The sequence below is a fragment of the Cynocephalus volans genome, chromosome 5, assembly GCF_027409185.1.
Source record: "Cynocephalus volans isolate mCynVol1 chromosome 5, mCynVol1.pri, whole genome shotgun sequence".
Lineage (NCBI taxonomy): Eukaryota > Metazoa > Chordata > Mammalia > Dermoptera > Cynocephalidae > Cynocephalus > Cynocephalus volans.
The window spans coordinates 125121269-125139837 of NC_084464.1; the positions used below are offsets into that span (position 1 = coordinate 125121269).

Genomic DNA, 18569 nt, shown 5'->3' on the forward strand with positions numbered 1-18569 from the left:
GAAAATAAACTGAGGATAATTAGCACTTTAACTTAATGGCCTTCCTTGATTAAATCTAGCTCTGCACATGAGCACACACACAACTGCTAGCAAAACCATTTTCCCAAGATCCTTATAGGAGACATTTTATATCATTTTGCTTCTTCCCTGTCTTTCTATGAATGATAAAAAAAAATCAAAAGAAACATTTCGGGATTACAAATTCTTAACATTTCATCTAATACCATGTCATATTACCAGAAACTTCAGAGAAATCAGGAAGCCTTGCAAACTAAATTATTGATGATAAACAATGTTGCCTACATAGGTATAAACACCACAATAGAAATAAAACTAGATTTCAGAGCAGGTGGTTTCAAAGATTATTCATTGGCATATGATAGTACAGGCAATATAAAAATTATTTTTTTCTAGTCTTAAAAAGAACCATTTAGAATGATATTAAAAGATTTGTATTGCATATTGATTTTTCTATTGATTTTTACTTGGCACTTGCATTTCAAAGATTTTTGTCTGCCACAGGAATCTTTGATGACTAAGAAACTTATTTTAGTTACCTACATAATCATAGAAAGTAGAAAGTTTTGTGTTTTTATATAGTAATGAGATCAATTTTATTTATGCACGATTGGTAGAATCCAATAAGACATTTTGAAATGTGGTTATATTAGTAGTTTTCTAAAATTTTCATATTTCATTCACTTAGGTTTTACAGAAAATTTGCATTCTTTTTTGCATAACATGTTCTGTTTCAGCTCTTTACTGGAGCTGAATGGTGTTATCTTTAGGGTGTCTAAATATAGTCCTTATGTACAGAACTTTGTAATTACTCATAAACTCTGTTTTCTTTTTTCAGATACATTTTGCAAAAGGAGCTTAAGGGAAGGAGAAAAACCTTGTTTATTACTTTTAGTAAAATATATTAAACTTGAGTTGCATTTTCTAGCAGAGTCATAATAGAGAGTAAATTTTTAAATATACTATGATGGTTATTGAAATTACTGAGAATCAAAGTTCTGACTTTTCAAGGCCAGATTGGAAAGTCTATTGAAAATTTTTTAGGTCCAGAATATACTTTAAACAATCCACTTAAAACATGTTCTGTTACAAGAGGAAAAGGAGGCTGGAAAATATTGAATGACTTGCTAGTAGATCAAATACAACTATTTATTATGATAAACATCATTGACAATTATAATTAATCTGACCTCTTTAATGTCTCGATTAACTGTATTAGGATTGCAGAGAGGCAATTCAAGCACAGTGGTAAATACAATTCAGCCCTTGCCCTTAAGGAAAAAAGGGAAATAAAGCCAATAAAAAGTATGTGTAAGGATATGGGAAAGGTGTTTTAAGACCTTTTTAAAAAAAAAGGCAAATACTCTAACCTTACATGCTAGACACAGGCATAGCATGGTAGAAATGATGGCCACGGGTAGCAAGAGATGGGAAGGGAAACCTGATCTGAATTTTGTGCTCTAAATTAGTGGCAACGATTGGATCTGAAGCATTAGTTTCTGAACTCTGACATTAGTGGTCTTTCCACTATATTCATATGCTAAACATCAATAAAAATCAAGGTCTTATATTTTACATTGGTCATTTGCTAAAAACAAACATTTGCAGCAGATATATAACATTTTATTTTTCTAAATGTTTTAAGTTCTAATAAAAAAACTTTTTATCCAAATTTCTGTTTTTCAATAAACTAATAATAAAAGAAGTAGGGAAAACCAAAACAAACAAGAGCCATGGATTTATCAATGTAAATTGTATTCAAATATATATTAGGAACCAATCATCTTTAACATAAATTTCTTATAAACAAAAGGGCCTTTCCACATTTAAATGTCTCTGAAACTAATAAAAATTGTATACTTACATCAATAGCTTGTAGTGTTAAGTAACTGGGAGAAAAGATCTAGTAAATACCTCATATGGTAATAACACTTTGATTTTTAGTTATGTTTGTATCTAAGTAAGATTTTACAAAATAGGAATCAATATAATTGTGTTGAGAATTGAGATATTTACACACACATCAAATATACAATTTATATAGTCCACAATAACAAGTAGTGCAGTAGATATTTATGCAAGTTGTATTATGTGGGATAACTATTCAGCATGTATTATTTTAATAAATGATCATTTTGCCTTTCATATATATCATCTATTATATCTCAAAGAAAAGGTCTTCTGTGAAAGAATATATTTGGAAGAAAATTAGACTGCTTTTTATTTTTATTTCTCATAAGCTCACACTAGAGCATATATATCTTGTTATGAGACCTTTTATGTAAAAAAGTATATGTATACATACACTTTCATAAACACTCGTGTGTGTGTGTTTGTGTATATATATATATATAAAATTTATTTTTTGAATTATAATTCAAGTGAATTCAGATTTTTTATTACTAGCTGTGCAACTTTGGACAGATTACTTACATCTCTGAACTTTATTATATTCATCTGTAAAATGGAATATCTATAGAATTTATTTACAGGACTGTTTTTGAATCAAATAACCCATGTAAAACATCTAATAGGTGTTTAGCACAGAATAATAACTAATATTAGCTGGTCTCTCTCATTGTTATTATTGTCATCATTACTTCTCCATACATAAAAATAGCATCAGTAAATACTGTATGTGAAAATATTTTTTTTTTGATGGAGGATAATATAGCTGTTTTATTTTTCCCTCTGTTCCACATTTCCCTAAATGTTCATGGTATAAAATTTATATTTAGTAATGGTTCTTAAATCAATACATACTTTACATTTATACTCCTTTATAAACTTTTCGAGTTGATATTTATATGCATAGATTTCAAATCAATCTATTAATGTTTATCAAAGACCTTCACTCTTTCCTTGTTCTATGCCCAATTCCAATTCAAACCAGTTTTCAATTATCTGTAGAAACCAGATGGGGTCTCTACAATTAGAGTACATACAGAAAAGACACAAATGCTTTCTCACACATGCTAATAGTGTTCCCTCAACCTAAAAGGGTCTATGACAGCACTTAGGTCTTTACAATTGACATATGTGTAGTGGTATTTTTAGGCTCCAAGGATATAGAAAGTGTGAAGTTTTCACAGAATTGCAAATTCCAATATGGCTAGATCTTAGAATGAAAAATGATCAGCTAAAGAGCCCATGAAACATGGGCCTCATGAAACATAACAAGGGTTTTGATCTTGACTCTAAGAGCAATAGGGACCAATAAAGATATAGAGGTGGGTAGAGACGTGCTATCTAAGTAGGATGGTTATATCAGGGGTGAAGTAGTGGTAGTTTTAGATGATCTCAGATTCCCGGCTTGAGTAAATTGGTGGGTATTTCCCATACAAGAGAAAGAAAAGGATAGAGAACCAATTAGGATTGGTTAGGGAAATTAATTTCCTCAATTTTGGACATTATGTCTCTTGTATCTCAGACCAAGGCTGTTTATTCCCCTGTACAAGTTTTGTGGGTACTATTATTCTTATATTACTCTAAACCCCAATAGTTTTCAAAATTCTTTCATATGTGCTGCCTAGTCTCATCCAGGAGATTCTTTTAGAAAAGAAGGAGAAAATGTTCTCCATCCACATGTAGAAATCAAGGTTCAGAGATCAAATATGTATGAATTGGCATGCCTAGAACTGAAGTCAAGATAATTGTGTTGTAATCATGTAAAAATCTTTTTGCGTTGAGAATAAAGATCGCTTGAAGAGAATGTGAAAAGATTTAAAAGGATCTTTTCCTGTCCTCATAGAAAAAGAAAAAAAAAAAAAAGAGCCCTATTCTTTCTTTCTTTATTTTTAGTTTTATTTTTTATTTTTTTTATTTATTATTAGCATACTTATAGTCAACAATATGCTAATCGTACTGAGAAACTCAAAGAGCATTTTCTACCAAAAAGCAGTGCTTAGGTAAATACTATGATGGTATTTGCTTAAACAGTTTAAAATTTGTTAAAAGGAGACTCACACTAGGATCTTACATGTCAATTTCCTGGATGCATTTTCTAAGTGAATTACAAATGCTATAATTAGTGTATTTTGTAGGGAAAAACTGACACAGTGTCATCTTCAGTGATGTGAAAGCAAACTCAGGGAAAGGTTTTGTCTTTTTAAAACAGATTATGATTACATTTCAGAATTTATTTTAAACTCAGTTGGAATTCACATTTATATGGCATTGTGAATTTTTTAATGCAAGTACCGATTAAAAATTCATAAATTTTTCAATGGTTTATTTCTGAAAGAACTTTGAAAACTATGATTTATGCTAAAGAGAATGAAATAACCCTGAATTTGGCATTTAACAAAAATATAATATATGACAAGTTAAGAATCACTATATCAAATAATATATGTACTAGCAGAGTATCTGTGTATATTTCTATTCCAGAACTGGGTGGCGGGGGGTACGCAAGTTTGAGAATAGGCAGGGGGTGGCCTTTTGCATTTGGCAGATACAGACTTAGGCTCAAATCCCAGATCTGGAGATGCCTGACTTGGTGTTCTTGGAGTGTGGATCAAGTTTATTGGCTTCAATTTCTTCATGTAAAAACTGGGGATGGTAATATTATATATGGTTTTAAGAGGACTAAATGCAATAAATTACTCATTCATGCAAAACTTATATATACTGGGGGACAACCATATGTGTGACACTATTTTAGATGCTAGTGAAAAAACAAAGATTCCTACCCTCCTGGAGATCTTATATGTCAAGAGCTCTACAATGTCTTTGGCATGAATGCTTAATAAATTTTAGTTGTGAATAAGGGGTTATAAGGGCTTAGAAAGACTGCTTTTACTAATATGGAGAGAAACAGTTATTTTTAAAAATCTCATCCATTTCATTTACCTCCCAATTAAGTTAGTTTTTTCCTAGATGCAAATACAAAACTAAATGCATCGTATTCTACCTCCTGGGTAATCTGCTTTCCTATTAAATAGTATCAGTGTTCTTGCAGTTTAAAGGTAAAATAACTTTCAGATCTTTCAGCTTCCATATAGGACAGGGATTTCCATTATCGATCATTAGTGTTGTACTGATCAAATCAAATCATCACTTCAGATTCTTGCCTTATACCTCTCTAGCACCCAACTCATATAAAAGTTTCATGATGAGAGGATGATGTTGATGATTGGACTTCTGTGTTTGAAATATGACTGATTATTGTACTATGGAGTTATTTGACAATATAGATTATGTAAATTTTAGTACAAATTTCAGATGACACTTTCTGGATCTATATTCATGTACTGGCTCCCTGATTTTCTGGAGAAACCAGTGATATTACAGATGATGGTAAATTGCTTATGAGAACCCAGTAACTTTAAAACATATTCTAAGCAGTATGCTTTTTCAGTACTGATAATTGTTTCCTCTTGTTCTGCTTCATGTGGTATTCTAGGTGTTTTCTTTGTTTGATTTTCATAGATAATAACTATAATCAATTGTGCGTAACACACTTTAAACTTTTCAAAGTAAATCCAAGGAGTATAATTAAAATACAACTGGAGTATAGTTAACATCACTGCATATCTTATGGATATTAAAAGGTTAATAAAGAAATACTATGAATAACTTTATTCCCACAAATTTTATAATCTAGATGAAATCGACCAATTTCCTGAAAGGTATGATCTGCCAAAAGTCACACAAGAAGAAGTAGACAAATTGAATAGGCCTATTACTATAAAAGAAATTAAATCAATAATTAATAACCTTCCAAAACAGAAAGCACCAGGCCCATATGTGTTTATTGGTGAATTTTACTAAAAATTTAAGGAAGAAACTATACTAATTCTCTATAATCTCTTCCAGAAGGACAGAAGCAGAGGGAATATTTCCTAATTTATTCTATGAATACATCATTATCCTAAAGCCAAAACCAGACAAAAATATGCAAGAAAAGAAAACTATAGATTTTCTCATGAACATAGATGCAAAAATCTTCAGCAAAATATTTGCAAATTTAATCCAACAATGTACAAAAGGAATTGTATGCCACAACCAAATAGTATTTATCTCAGGGATGCAAGGCTAGTTCAACATTCAAAAATCAATTAATAAAATCTTTTTGCTCTGTTGTTTCTTTTGCTGTGCAGAAGCTTTTTAGTTTGATATAATCCCATTTATTTATATTTCCTTTGGTTGCCTGTGCTTTGGGGGTCGTATTCATAAAGTCTGTACCCAATCCTACTTCCTGGAGTGTTTCCTTTATCTTTTCATGAAGGAATTTTATTGTTTCCAGATGTATATTTATTTCTTTAATCCATTTTGGGTTGATTTTGATCTATGGTGAGAGGTACGGGTCTAGTTCCATTCTCCTACATATGAATGTCCAATATTCCCAGCACCATTTACTGAAGAGGCAGTCTCTTCCCCAGCATGTAGTCTTGGTGCCTTTGTCAAAGATCAGATGGCTGTAGGTGTATGGGTTGATTTCTGGATTCTCTATTCTGTTCTGTTGGTCTGTGTGTTCATTTTTATGCCAGTAGCATGCTGTTTGGGTTACTTTGTAGTATAGTTTAAAGTCAGGTAGTGTTATGCCTCTAGCTTTATTTATTTATTTTGCTAAGGATAGCTTTGGCCATTCGTGGTCTTTTGTTATTCCATATGAATGTTAGGATTGTTTTGTCCAGTTCTGAGAAAAATATCATTGCAATTTTGATGGGGATTGTGTTGAATCTGTAGATCACTTTGTGTAGTATGGACATTTTCATGATATTAATTCTTCCAATCCAAGAACATGGGATATCTTTCCATCTTCTTGTGTCCTCTTTAGTTTCTCTCAACAGTGGTTTGTAGTTCTTGTGGTAGAGATTCTTCACATCCTTGGTTAAATTTATTCCTAGGTATTTTATCTTTTTGGTGACTATTGTAAATGGGCTAGCTTTTTTGATTTCCTCTTCTACTAGTTCATTGTTGGAGTGTAAAAAAATGCTACTGATTTTTGTATGTTAATTTTGTATCCAGAAGCTTTGCTGAAATCATTTACTAACTCTAAGAGTTTTTGTGTACAGTCTTTAGACTGTCCTGTATGTAGAATCATATAATCTGTAAACAGGAACAGATTGACTTCATCTTTTCCAATCTGTATTCCCTTTATTTTCCTTCTCTTTCCTGATTTCTCTGGCTAGTATTTCCAACATTATGTTGAACAGGAGTGGGAAGAGTGGGCATCCTTGTCTTGCTCCTGTTTTTAAGGGAAAAGCTTTCAACTTTTCCTAGTTCAGGATCATATTGACAGTGGGTTTGTCATATATGGCTTTAATTGTGTTGAGATACTTTCTTTCTATACCCAATACAGAGTCTTTATCATGAACAAATGCTAAATTTCATCAAATGCTTTTTCAGCTTCTATAGAGATGATCATATGGTTTTGGTATTTGAATTTGTTGATGTGGTATATCACATTTATTGATTTGTGTATGTTGAACCAACCTTGAATACCTGGGATGAATCTGACTTGATCATGGTGTATAATTTTATGTATGTGTTGTGTATTCTATTAGCTAGTATTCTATTGAGGATTTTTGCATCTATATAAATCAAGCATATTGGCCTGTACTTTTCTTTTTTTGTTATATCTTTGTCTGGTTTAGGTATCATGTTGATGTTTGCCTCATAGAATGAGTTTGGGAGAATGGCCTTTTCAGTTTTTTGGAATATTATATAGAGAATTGGTATTAATTCTTCTTTAAAAGTTTGGTAGAATTCTGCAGTGAAGCCATTTGGTCCTGGGCTTTTCTTTGTTAAGAGACTGCTGAAAAAAGCTTTAATATCTTTGATTAGTTTTAGTCTGCTCAGAGTGGAAGAAAATATTTGCAAAGTATACATCTGACAAAGGATTAATATCCAGAATATACGAGGAACTCAAACAACTTTACAGCAAAATAATAAGTAACTCAAATAAAAAATGGGCTAAGAAGCTGAATAGGCATTTCTCAAAGAAAGATATACAAATGGCCAACAGACACATGAAAAAATGCTCAACATGACTCAGCATTTAGGATATGCAAGTCAAAACCACACTGAGATACCGTCTCACTCCAGTTAGGATAGCTAATATCTGAAAGACTGAGAATCATAAATGCTGGCAAGGTTGCAGAGAAAAAGGAACCCTCCTACACTGTTGGTGGGACTGCAAAATGGTGTAGCCTTTATGGAAAATGGTATGGAGATTCCTCAAACAATTACATATAGATATACAATATGATCCAGCTATTCCACTGCTGGGTATAATATACCTAGAGGAATGGAAATCACCATGTCAAAGGGATACCTGTACTCCCATGTTTATTGTAGCACTATTTACAATAGCCAATAGTTGGAACCAGCCTAAATGCCCCTCATCAGATGAGTGGATAAGGAAAATATGTTATATCTACACAGTGGAATATTACTCTGCTGTGGAAAAAAAAAAAAAGAAATACTATCATTCACAGCAACATGGATGGACTTAGAGAAAATTATGTTAAGTGAAATAAGAAAGGCACAGAAAGAGAAATACCACCTGCTCTCACCTATAAGTAAATAAGTACACAAACAAATGGCAGGGGGTGAGGAAGAAGACACAACAATCACTGTCATTCCTTGAACTTGTTAATACAAGTGAACAGATATGAAGTTGTTGGGGGAAGGGGGAGACAAGGGAGGAAAAAGAGGAATTGGTAAAGGGACATGAAAATCAACTACATTGTATATTGATAAGTTAAAAAATATTTTTAAAAATTGAACAAAATCAGTCAATGTAATCCAGCACATCAAAAGATTAAAGAGGTAAATTCACCTGATAATATACATAGGTGCACAAAAAGTATTTAACAAAGTCTAATACTCATTTATGATAAAACTTGCAGCAAACTAGAAGTAAAGGGGAACTTCCTGAACTTGGTAGAGAACATTTACAAAAAAACTACAACTAACATTGTACTTAATGGTAAGAAACTAGAAGCTTTCCCACTAAGATCAGGAAAAATGCAAGAATATCCCCTCTCACCATGTCTTGCCAACATAGGACTGGAAGACTTAGCAAATGCAATAAAGCTAGAAGAAGAAAAAAAGTATACAAATTGGAAAGGAAGAAATAAAACTCTTTTTTACAGATGATGTAATTGCCTATGTAGAAAAAAATGAAAGAAATTACAAAAAAACACCTGGAACTAAGTGATTATAGCAAGGTTGCAGGATATAAGGTTAATACACAGAAGTCAATCACTTTTCTATGTACCAGCAATAAATAGGTGGAATCTTAAATTAAAAACACCATGCCATTTACATGATCATCCCCCCAAATAAAATAGTTATAAATCGAAAAAATATGTACATAATCTACATAAGGAAAATGACAAAACCCTGATGAGAGAAATCAAAAAAGAACTAAATAAATGGAGAGGTATTCCATGTTCATGAATAGAAAGGCCCAACATTGTCAAGATCTCAGTTCTTCCCAACATGACATATACATTCAATGCAATTCCAACCAAAATCCCAGAAAGTTATTTTATGGATTTTGACAAATTTGAGTTTGAGTGGAGAGGTAAAAGACCCAACATATAGCCAACAAAATATTGAAGGAGAAGAACAAAGTTATAGGACTGACAGTACCCAGCTTCAAGTCTTACTATAGAGCTACAGTAATCAAGACAGTGTGGTGATGGTGAAGGAATGAACAAATACATCAATGGAACAGAATAGCGATCCTAGGTATAAACCCATGTAAATATAATAAATTGATCTTTGACAAAGGAGCAAAGGCAATACAATGGAGCAAAGACAGTCTTTTCAATAAGTAGTGCTGGAACAACTGGATACCTATATGCAAAAAAGTGAATCTAGGTACAGATGTTACACTTTTCTTAAAAAATAACTCAAAATGAATTATAGATCTAAATGTAAAACACAAAACTATAGAAGATAACATAGTCTAGGTGATCTTGAGGATAGCAATGACTTTTTAGATACAACACGAATGACATGATCCATGAAACAAGTAGTTAATAAGCTGTACTTTGTTAAATTTAATACTTTTGCTCTGTGAAAGATGCTAACAAGCAGACCACAGATTAGGAGAAAATATTTGCAAAAGAAATCTAATAAAGGATGAAGGATATACAAAGATCTCTTAAAATTCAACAATAAGAAAATGAACAACCTGATTTAAAAATGGACAAAAAACCTTAACACACACTACACCAAATAAGATATAGAGATTGCAAGTAAACATATGAAAAATTGCTCAACATCATATGTCATCAGAAAATTTCAAATTAAAAAAAAAAAAAAAGAAAATTTCAAATTAAAACAATGAGAAACTACTGTACACCTATTAGAATGGCCAAAATCCAAAACACTGATGATGCCAAATGCTGGTAAGACCATGGCTCACTAGGAATTTTCATTCACTGCTGGGGGGAATGCAGAATGGTACAACAACTTTGGAAGACAGTTTGGTGTTTTCTTACAAAACTAAACATACCGTACAATCCAGCAATCATTCTCTTTGGAATTTACCCAGATGAGTTGAAACTTATGTCTACACAGAAACCTGCATCCAGATGTTTACAGCCTCTTTACTCATAATTGACAACACTTGGAAGCAACCAAGATGTCCTTCAGCGGGTGAATGGGTAAATAAACTGTGGTACATCCAGACAATGGAATATTTTTCAGTCCTATAAGGAAATGAGCTATCAAGCCACGAAAAGACATAGAGGAAACTTAAATGCACATTACTAAGTGAAAGAAGCCAATCTGAAAAAGCTACATATTGCATGAAATATATGATATTTAGAAAATGCAAAACCATGGAGACAATGAAAAGATCAGTGGTTGCCAGGAGTTGAGGGGAGGGAGGGATCAGTGGATAAAGCACAGAGGATTTTTAGGGCAGTGAAACTATTCTGTATGATACTACAGTGGTGGATACATGTGACCAGGGAATGGGTCAAGGGCTATATGGAAACTGTAGTTTTTGTTTAATTTTGTGTGAACCTAAAACTGCTCTAAGAAATAAAATCTATTTTAAAAAAGGAAGAAAAGAAAATACAATTGTTTATGTAATATTAGGAAAAAAGTTCCACAAAAACATCCCGTATACTGTATTTAATCTTAATTAGCACACCTTATTAGACATGGATAGCTGGCATACAACTTCCTTTGGGGAGAAATGTTTTAGCAATACTCTGATAGCATCTACAGCTGACAATGCTAGTTAACACTCTTTGAAGATTTCATTATAGAATACACTTAATTGTTATATCCCAGTGGAATCTAAAACAGTGTGGCTTAAGTGTTTGCCACAATTAGAGAATGTTTATACTATATGCACTCTCATTTTTGTTTTGGGGGTTTTTTAAGAATAAGCAGTACATATTAGAGTTGTGCAACCTTGAAAGCAGTTGTAATAAAGCAGGTGAGTAATATAACGATGCCAAAGGTCTGTATGGCACAGAAATATATTTTGCAAAAAATTAACTTAGTTCTATTGCAGAAAGTTTTTCAGAGGTCTCTGCTGTAGATATAGCAATTTAAAATATTGGCAAGTAGCTCAATATGGGGAAGTGGAAAATTGACATTGATCTTAGAGGTGTCTTTATTAGTCACTTGTTAATTCACCCACTTATCACTTTACTTACTAAAAAGTTTTTCATTGTTCCTAAAAACTTATTTAGCTCTCACCTGCTCAATACAGCATCTCTAATACTGTTGCTTTCTGTAGTGAATAATGGAACCTGGTCAAGATAGAAATCCAGAAAATACTCAATGGATTTAATAATACAAATAGAATCCATATAAAGAAAGCAATATTGGTGTATTAATTTTATGCAAGATGGTGAGTTGATTTACATAAGGTACATTATTTATTACCATTGGTTTGTTTAGCAAATGCATCTACTAGGACCTACATGCTAAAATTTTCTGAAATAACTCTCATGTATTGTGTTCTTGAGTTTATAAAATTCCTGTATATGTACCCGAACACATTATTTGTCTATTTTATACAGTAGCAGAGACAACTTAATTTTTATATGACTTTATCTTAGCATGAGAGTGGGAAATGTTGCATTAGTTATTACTTTCAGGACCTACTGCAAATATGTTAGCCTTTCAAAAAATATCCTCTGTTTACTCAAGAAATGTGTAAAGCGTGGTGAAAATGGTTGAAGTTAACTATAATATAATAATTTTGATTGGGTATAAAACAAAATCAGTCTGTTACCATTAACCACACACACACACACACACACACACACACACACACACACACACGTGTGTATAAATTATATATAAATTTATTCCAAAACTAATTTCTTTTGAAATTGGACACTCAGGCTTACTTACTCTCAACTTAAATGATAATGTGTACCATGCTTGATTAAATTAAATGTGGTTCATAGTTATAACCATCTTCAAAATGGGCTATATATAGTTATATGGATTATCTGTGCCACTATTGATTGATAATACAGAGGGCAAAGTTGATTTAAGACAGCATATATTGGTTATATTGTTTTTATTTTGAAATCAGTGGCAGGCTTTTTATGTTGAGTTTTAGCAGGAATGTAACTTGCTTAATTATTTGTGTAGTTAAGTTGAAAGAAATGATCTATAGGCTTTCATAGAAAATGTCTATGAAATCTTTCCCACGTCAATAGACAGTATTTGGAAAAAATGCCCACACTCTATGTTGAGCTAATGGATGTATTAATTCATGTACTTATTGTAGAATTGTAAAGTCAGTGTCAAGATTAATCAATTAAAGACAGGGTAATATCACTCAGTTGTTGCTTACAATTTATGTTCATCAGGAGCTACTTAACAAGATAGATCATTTAGTGGTTGTCTAATTTTGCTGTACTTTATAATTTTATTCAACAAGAATTTACTGAGCATTTAATTTGAACATGCCACAATTCTACCAAGCAAATTACTGTGAGTACCATGAGTGAGACTTACAGTCACGGTCTCTCCCCTCAAGTTGTCTAGCGTCTGGTAACTCAGTTGACATCTGAGGATCCCTACTGGCAGCCATTGTTCTCTTCTTTCTTTTACTTTGTTCAATGTATTTATAAACTATCTTTTACCACTGATTTGACTTACCTTTTAAAACCTGCTATTTTAACTCAGAACCCTATGCTCCACCATACTGGAACACCATCACATCACCAATAGAGCATACATTTTCATTCACTCGTTTTCAGTGCTCTCATTTATATGATTCCCTCTTTCTAGAATATATTTCCGCTTCCTTCTTTATATAGCCAAATAAAGGTACAAGACTGATGCAGAACTCTGCAAAGAGTTCCCTGACACTAGCTGCCTGCCTCTCTTCCCTAGAAAGAATGGATTGTCCATTTGTCTGAGTTCCCACAGGTCTTTATTCATACACATCTGGCACATTCCATTATAATAAATAAAACTTATTAAGTAGTTACTAATTGTTAGCCACTAGCATTATCTTGGCTATTTTTTAATATCTTCTTATTTAGCAAATATGCTTATGCTTATTTTATGGATTAGAAATCTGAAATACACAGTTATGTAAGTTGTGCAGGCTTGTAAAGTGGTAGAATATTCAGTCAAACCCAAGGACTCTCTTTCAGAGTCCTACTCTTAACCAACTTGCTATATATATATATATATATATATATATATATATGCATACACACACATACTGAGTCTAGATAGTTGCATATGTATCCACCAAGATACCTGTCTTCCACATCTCAGTACTTACGTTTTTAAGATCGGTGACCATATTTATATCCCTAATATTCAAAATACTAACCAGCATTTAATATATGCTTTGTAAACACTTGCTGAATATTTGTTCAATGAACAAGCCAAAAGAGTGCCATGAGACATTTATAAAAATTTTGCTTTTGCCTTAGCTCTTCTAAACATAACCTATTTTAGATTCTTTAGCTGAAGTCAAAGTTTTGATAAGAGGAGAGAGAAAGAAATCAGTAGATCCCTAATATGAAATAAAACTGCTTCAGAATATTAAATTCTAACTGCAAATGATTGGCATGTGTGTTTGTGGTGGGTTATAAGCTTTCTGACTGAAATCATTTTGGATATAAATGGATAATTGGATAATAGTTATAGGAAGTTGTGACACCTCTTGCCTAAATTAGTAATGAAGTTTTTCCCTGTCCTGGGTGGTGAGAAGCTTGTCCATCTGGAGATAGGCATCAGGGTAGGTGGCAATTGCTGCAGTAGTTAAGAGCAGGGCTTCCATGTCAGCAGACGTCTTTTTAAACCTAAGCTTTGCTACATGTTCAGAAAGTTCTCAACTACTCTGAGCCAGGACCTGCCACTTATTAGCTATTCAAATCACTTGCCTTCTCTTCACCTAATTTAAACCACAATAGAGATATAGCTTACCTTATTTTTTTTTGTGAAGATTTATCCCCAAGATGCTATAAGGTGCTCAGCATATTGCATGCACATATTACACACTGAACTATTGTAATTATTCAGTACATTTATCTATATAATATAATAAAACTATACAATATCTACCCCATGGAGTTATTTGAAATAAATGAATGAGATAACGAATCACTATGCCTGGTACATAGGAAACTATAGATAAATGGTAATTGTAAACCATTATATTATCAGATAAACATCCTTAAGTTCTTCTAATTATACATTCTTTAAATCTGTCATACAATTAATTAAGTAGCCTATTACATTTTAAATATATTTTTGAACTGGAAATTAGTATAGCACATTACTTTCATTTTTGATATGGTTTTGAGTGACCAAAACTCAAAGTAAAAAGGCTAACAAATTGAATGTGAAATACACATGAAGTTGATTTTAATTGAAGCCTAAGCAAATCACTGTGAGGTCTAAGGAAGCTATATGCTACATAAAGTATTGAGGCCACATTATAATCCACCAGACCAAAGTAGTAACCCAAGGCTATAAATGAGGAAGATAATTAAAGAGACACATAAACACTTGATGTCCTAACTGGAAAATATAATATATGATGGCAAGAATCTTCCTTTAATGATAGATTCTAGATTGTCCATACCTTTATATGTTTATATCAAAGAATGTTAACATTTAAGTAAAAGATATAATATTTGAGAAAAATAGAAAGTAATTTTTTGTAGAACTATCTATATGGATAGTAGAAATACTGAGTTTCTTACAAATATAGTCTCTAAACTTTGGTCTTCCATAAAGACAGTGGGGAATCTGAAAGTAGTATTTTTTTTTTTCCTAAAAATTGGCTGAATGTTTGGAATAGTACATCTTTATCAAATTCTGAATCTTTTTTTTTCTTTTTAGTAACTATGGAATTATTTCTGCATATACATTTAAAAAATTTATTGAATCATAATTGATTATACATGTTTTGGGGGTTCAATGTTGACATACATTGATCAAATCAATATTACTAGCATATATTGTTACAAATTGTACTTGTTCTTTATGCCCCTTGATCAATCTCTCCCTATCACCATCACCCTCCACCCTCCGCTCTATGATAACCCTAGATTTCTTCTCTCCTTCTGAAAGAGTAATGTTTACTCTGTTGATTTGTTGCCTAGATGATCTGTCCAATGCTGAGAGGTGTGATCAGGTCCCCCAATATAACTGTAGAACAGATGCTTCTTCTGTCACTCTGGAATGGGATTTGTGGAGAGAGACATCCTCTTCTTTTCTTTGGTCTCTGCTGGTGACTCTCCTTGTGTCAATGCACTCCAGTGGCTGGCAGACCATCTGCATGGTGGTCATCATCTAGCTGCTTTTGCGGCAGCTGTGGTTATTGTGGTGGCTATGGTGGGCCACCCACATGGAGGTGATGTTTTTGGCATGCTCCTTGGGGCTGGCAGTGTGCCTGGTTGTGGGAGGGGGGTCTGGTCCCTGGCTCCATACCTCAGGACCCCGGGTGGGCCCAAGGCACTGGTGGTGTGCCTGGTTATGGGAGGGGGGAGTGGTTCCTGGATCCATCCCTCAGGTCCCCAGGCAGGCACCAAGGTGCTGGTGGTGTGCCTGGGTCAGAACTAATTTTTTTGTTCTTTGCTGACTTCTAAAATGGGGGAACTTCCTGTGGGAACCAGTACTTGAGCTGTGTGGTTGAGCTAAATTGCTGCTTTGCTGCTAATTCCCTAGGGAAACATTTTTGTGCAGCTCAGGTTTTAATGGTTGATCATATAGGTATTTTTGGCTCTCCAAAGACCTGTGCACCTGGGTTGTGCAGAAACTCTAATCTGGACCTGAGTCTTTTCATCAAACTGTACCCCATGAAATTCTATATTTCTGACAGTCTCCTCTGAGTGTTCCTTTACCAACTTGGCTGCCAGTCAGCTGCCCTTGCTGTGCCCCAGTGTTCCCCTGGTGGGCCTGTCTCCACCATCCATGCTGCAAACATTTCCCATGGGGTGGGTCTTGTGCTAATCCTTTGTGATGACTCACTGGCATCTGAGTGGCTCCTTTTTTCCAGTTGTTGTACTTCCTCACTCATGTGGGTCCACAGGAACCCTATTAATGGTCTTGCTGTCCTAGGACCCACCAAGGCCCTTTTCTCCCCTGCTGCCTCCATGCAACTTCCTACAAAGGGCACAGCTGCAGCTTTTGTTGGCTCCTGCTCCGTGTGCTCAGCAGCTCCAGCCTTAAAGCAGCTGCAGCAGGAAATGATCAAAGTGGTTTTTTCTTTCTCTCATCTTGGCTTCTCCCACCTTCATGCATTCTGTAGGTCTCAACTCCTCTTCCCCTGAGCTCTAGCAGCCCCAGTTTGGCTGTTGTTGCTTTTTTATAGTTGTAAATTGGTTGATTTGTTTGAGAGAGTGATGCTGGAGACCATCTATTCTGCCATCTTGACCAGAAGCCTCACAAGAGCCTTATAAATAAGCTTTGTTGTTTCCAGATATGGATTAAGCACATCTTCATATTGACAAAGGGTTCCACCAAGGCAAAGATGTTTGAAAAGACAAAACAGGAACTCTTCTCTATCTGGTTGGCTGAATCCTTCATATTTTTCTGGGTCTTCTGTTAGTAAAACTTTTTGTAACTCATCAAAAATGAGAAATGGATCACAAAAAGAATCTAAACACTTAACAATATGTCCATTGCCTCATACAATATCTTCATCATACAACTAATTAAAAAATATTGGAAGGAGTGTGCAAGGAATGTTTATAGCTTCAATTTTTTTCACTTCAGTTCCATAGCGAAATCATCCTTCCAATAGTCCTGAAAGGTCTCATCAAACCCAAACACCTGCACCTTGATTTGGCCCAGTATGGACCACTGGTAGAGCCGGCTGGTGGTCTCCTGAGTGCTCAGAAACTGTAAGGTCTTCTGAGACAGGAACCTGAAGTAGTAGCCGCCCAGGTTTCCTGGCTCCCCAGCAGCCATCGTGCTCTTCAAATTCTAAATCATTTACTGTAAATCAGTCATCTCTTTTATTGAGAAGCCTGTGGTTGAAGCATTATTTCTCCCCCTGCTAAATAGTTTCTTACATTCTAGACTCAATTCAGCCATCTACTTAATATCAGTTTGCTACCTGTCATAAATAACATTTACATTATGTCACTTACCTTCAGTGGTTCCCTTTATCATGTGCATTGAAGTCCATCTTTTTCTACCTGGTCCACAAAACCCTTATACACTTTTATCTCCTTACTCTTTCTTTCCCACATCACAGTCAGATCTTTCATCCCTTCTCACCTTGGACTTTTCTGCGTCAGTCAACAATTCCCCTTCATTTAACATTGTTCACGTCTTTGCATTTTAATTTTTTCAGCACTTGTGTACTTTGCTAATCTTAAATTTCATTATCTTTTGCTTTTTACATAGTTTAATCTTCTTCATGTTTGTATGCCATGTCCCTTTTCATCCCAAGAAAGTTATAGTTTTCCTAAAGGTAAAAATAATGGCTTTCTATTTTATTTTCTCATAGTACAAAGCACCAAGTGCATCCAATTTACCTTCAACCAAAGCCTGAGAAGACATTTCAGTGCTTTTTTTTTAGGACTCAAAGTAGCAATTAAAAATTTTAAATTCTAATCGCCCATATTTATAGTTGTATGTCTTGCCCAGGTTGTGAGAAATTTAGAAGAGCATCATTGTGGTTAGTTTTATCTCTAAATCTGATGAAAACATGCAGAGATCCTAAGATGTTTATAAAATATATAAGGAAGAATTTTCTGTAAAAGTATTTTAGTGTGCATTATAATTTAACATCTTTTATAATCCTTTCCCTATTGATTTAAAAAAAAAGGATTTAGAGGAAATGTTAAAAAAGACTTTTTCCGAAGTCCTTTGTGGGACACTACATGTTAGATTTTTACATTTCACTATAGACTCTGCCACTACATAACTATCTTACTCAAGCTCACATTAATCAACTTTAGAGTGACCTCAAATAAGCTTAATTAACCTCTTTTGGTCTCACTTTTTTCCTGATGGGGTTGTATGATATTTAAAGTCCTTTAGCTCTCAAATTTTGAGCTTGTTTAAATTAAATTCTTTCTGCATGTGAAATCCATTTCAGTCCTACAAGTCTGCCAAAGTAAGTTATAGTT

At 33.7% G+C, this 18569-nt stretch overlaps 1 pseudogene; it reads right to left on the reverse strand.

Moving 5' to 3' along the window:
• The window catches only part of LOC134379147 (cilia- and flagella-associated protein 300-like), a 68070-nt pseudogene extending 50670 nt beyond the window's left edge, over positions 1-17400 (reverse strand).
• Positions 17401-18569: the final 1169 nt, after the last annotated feature.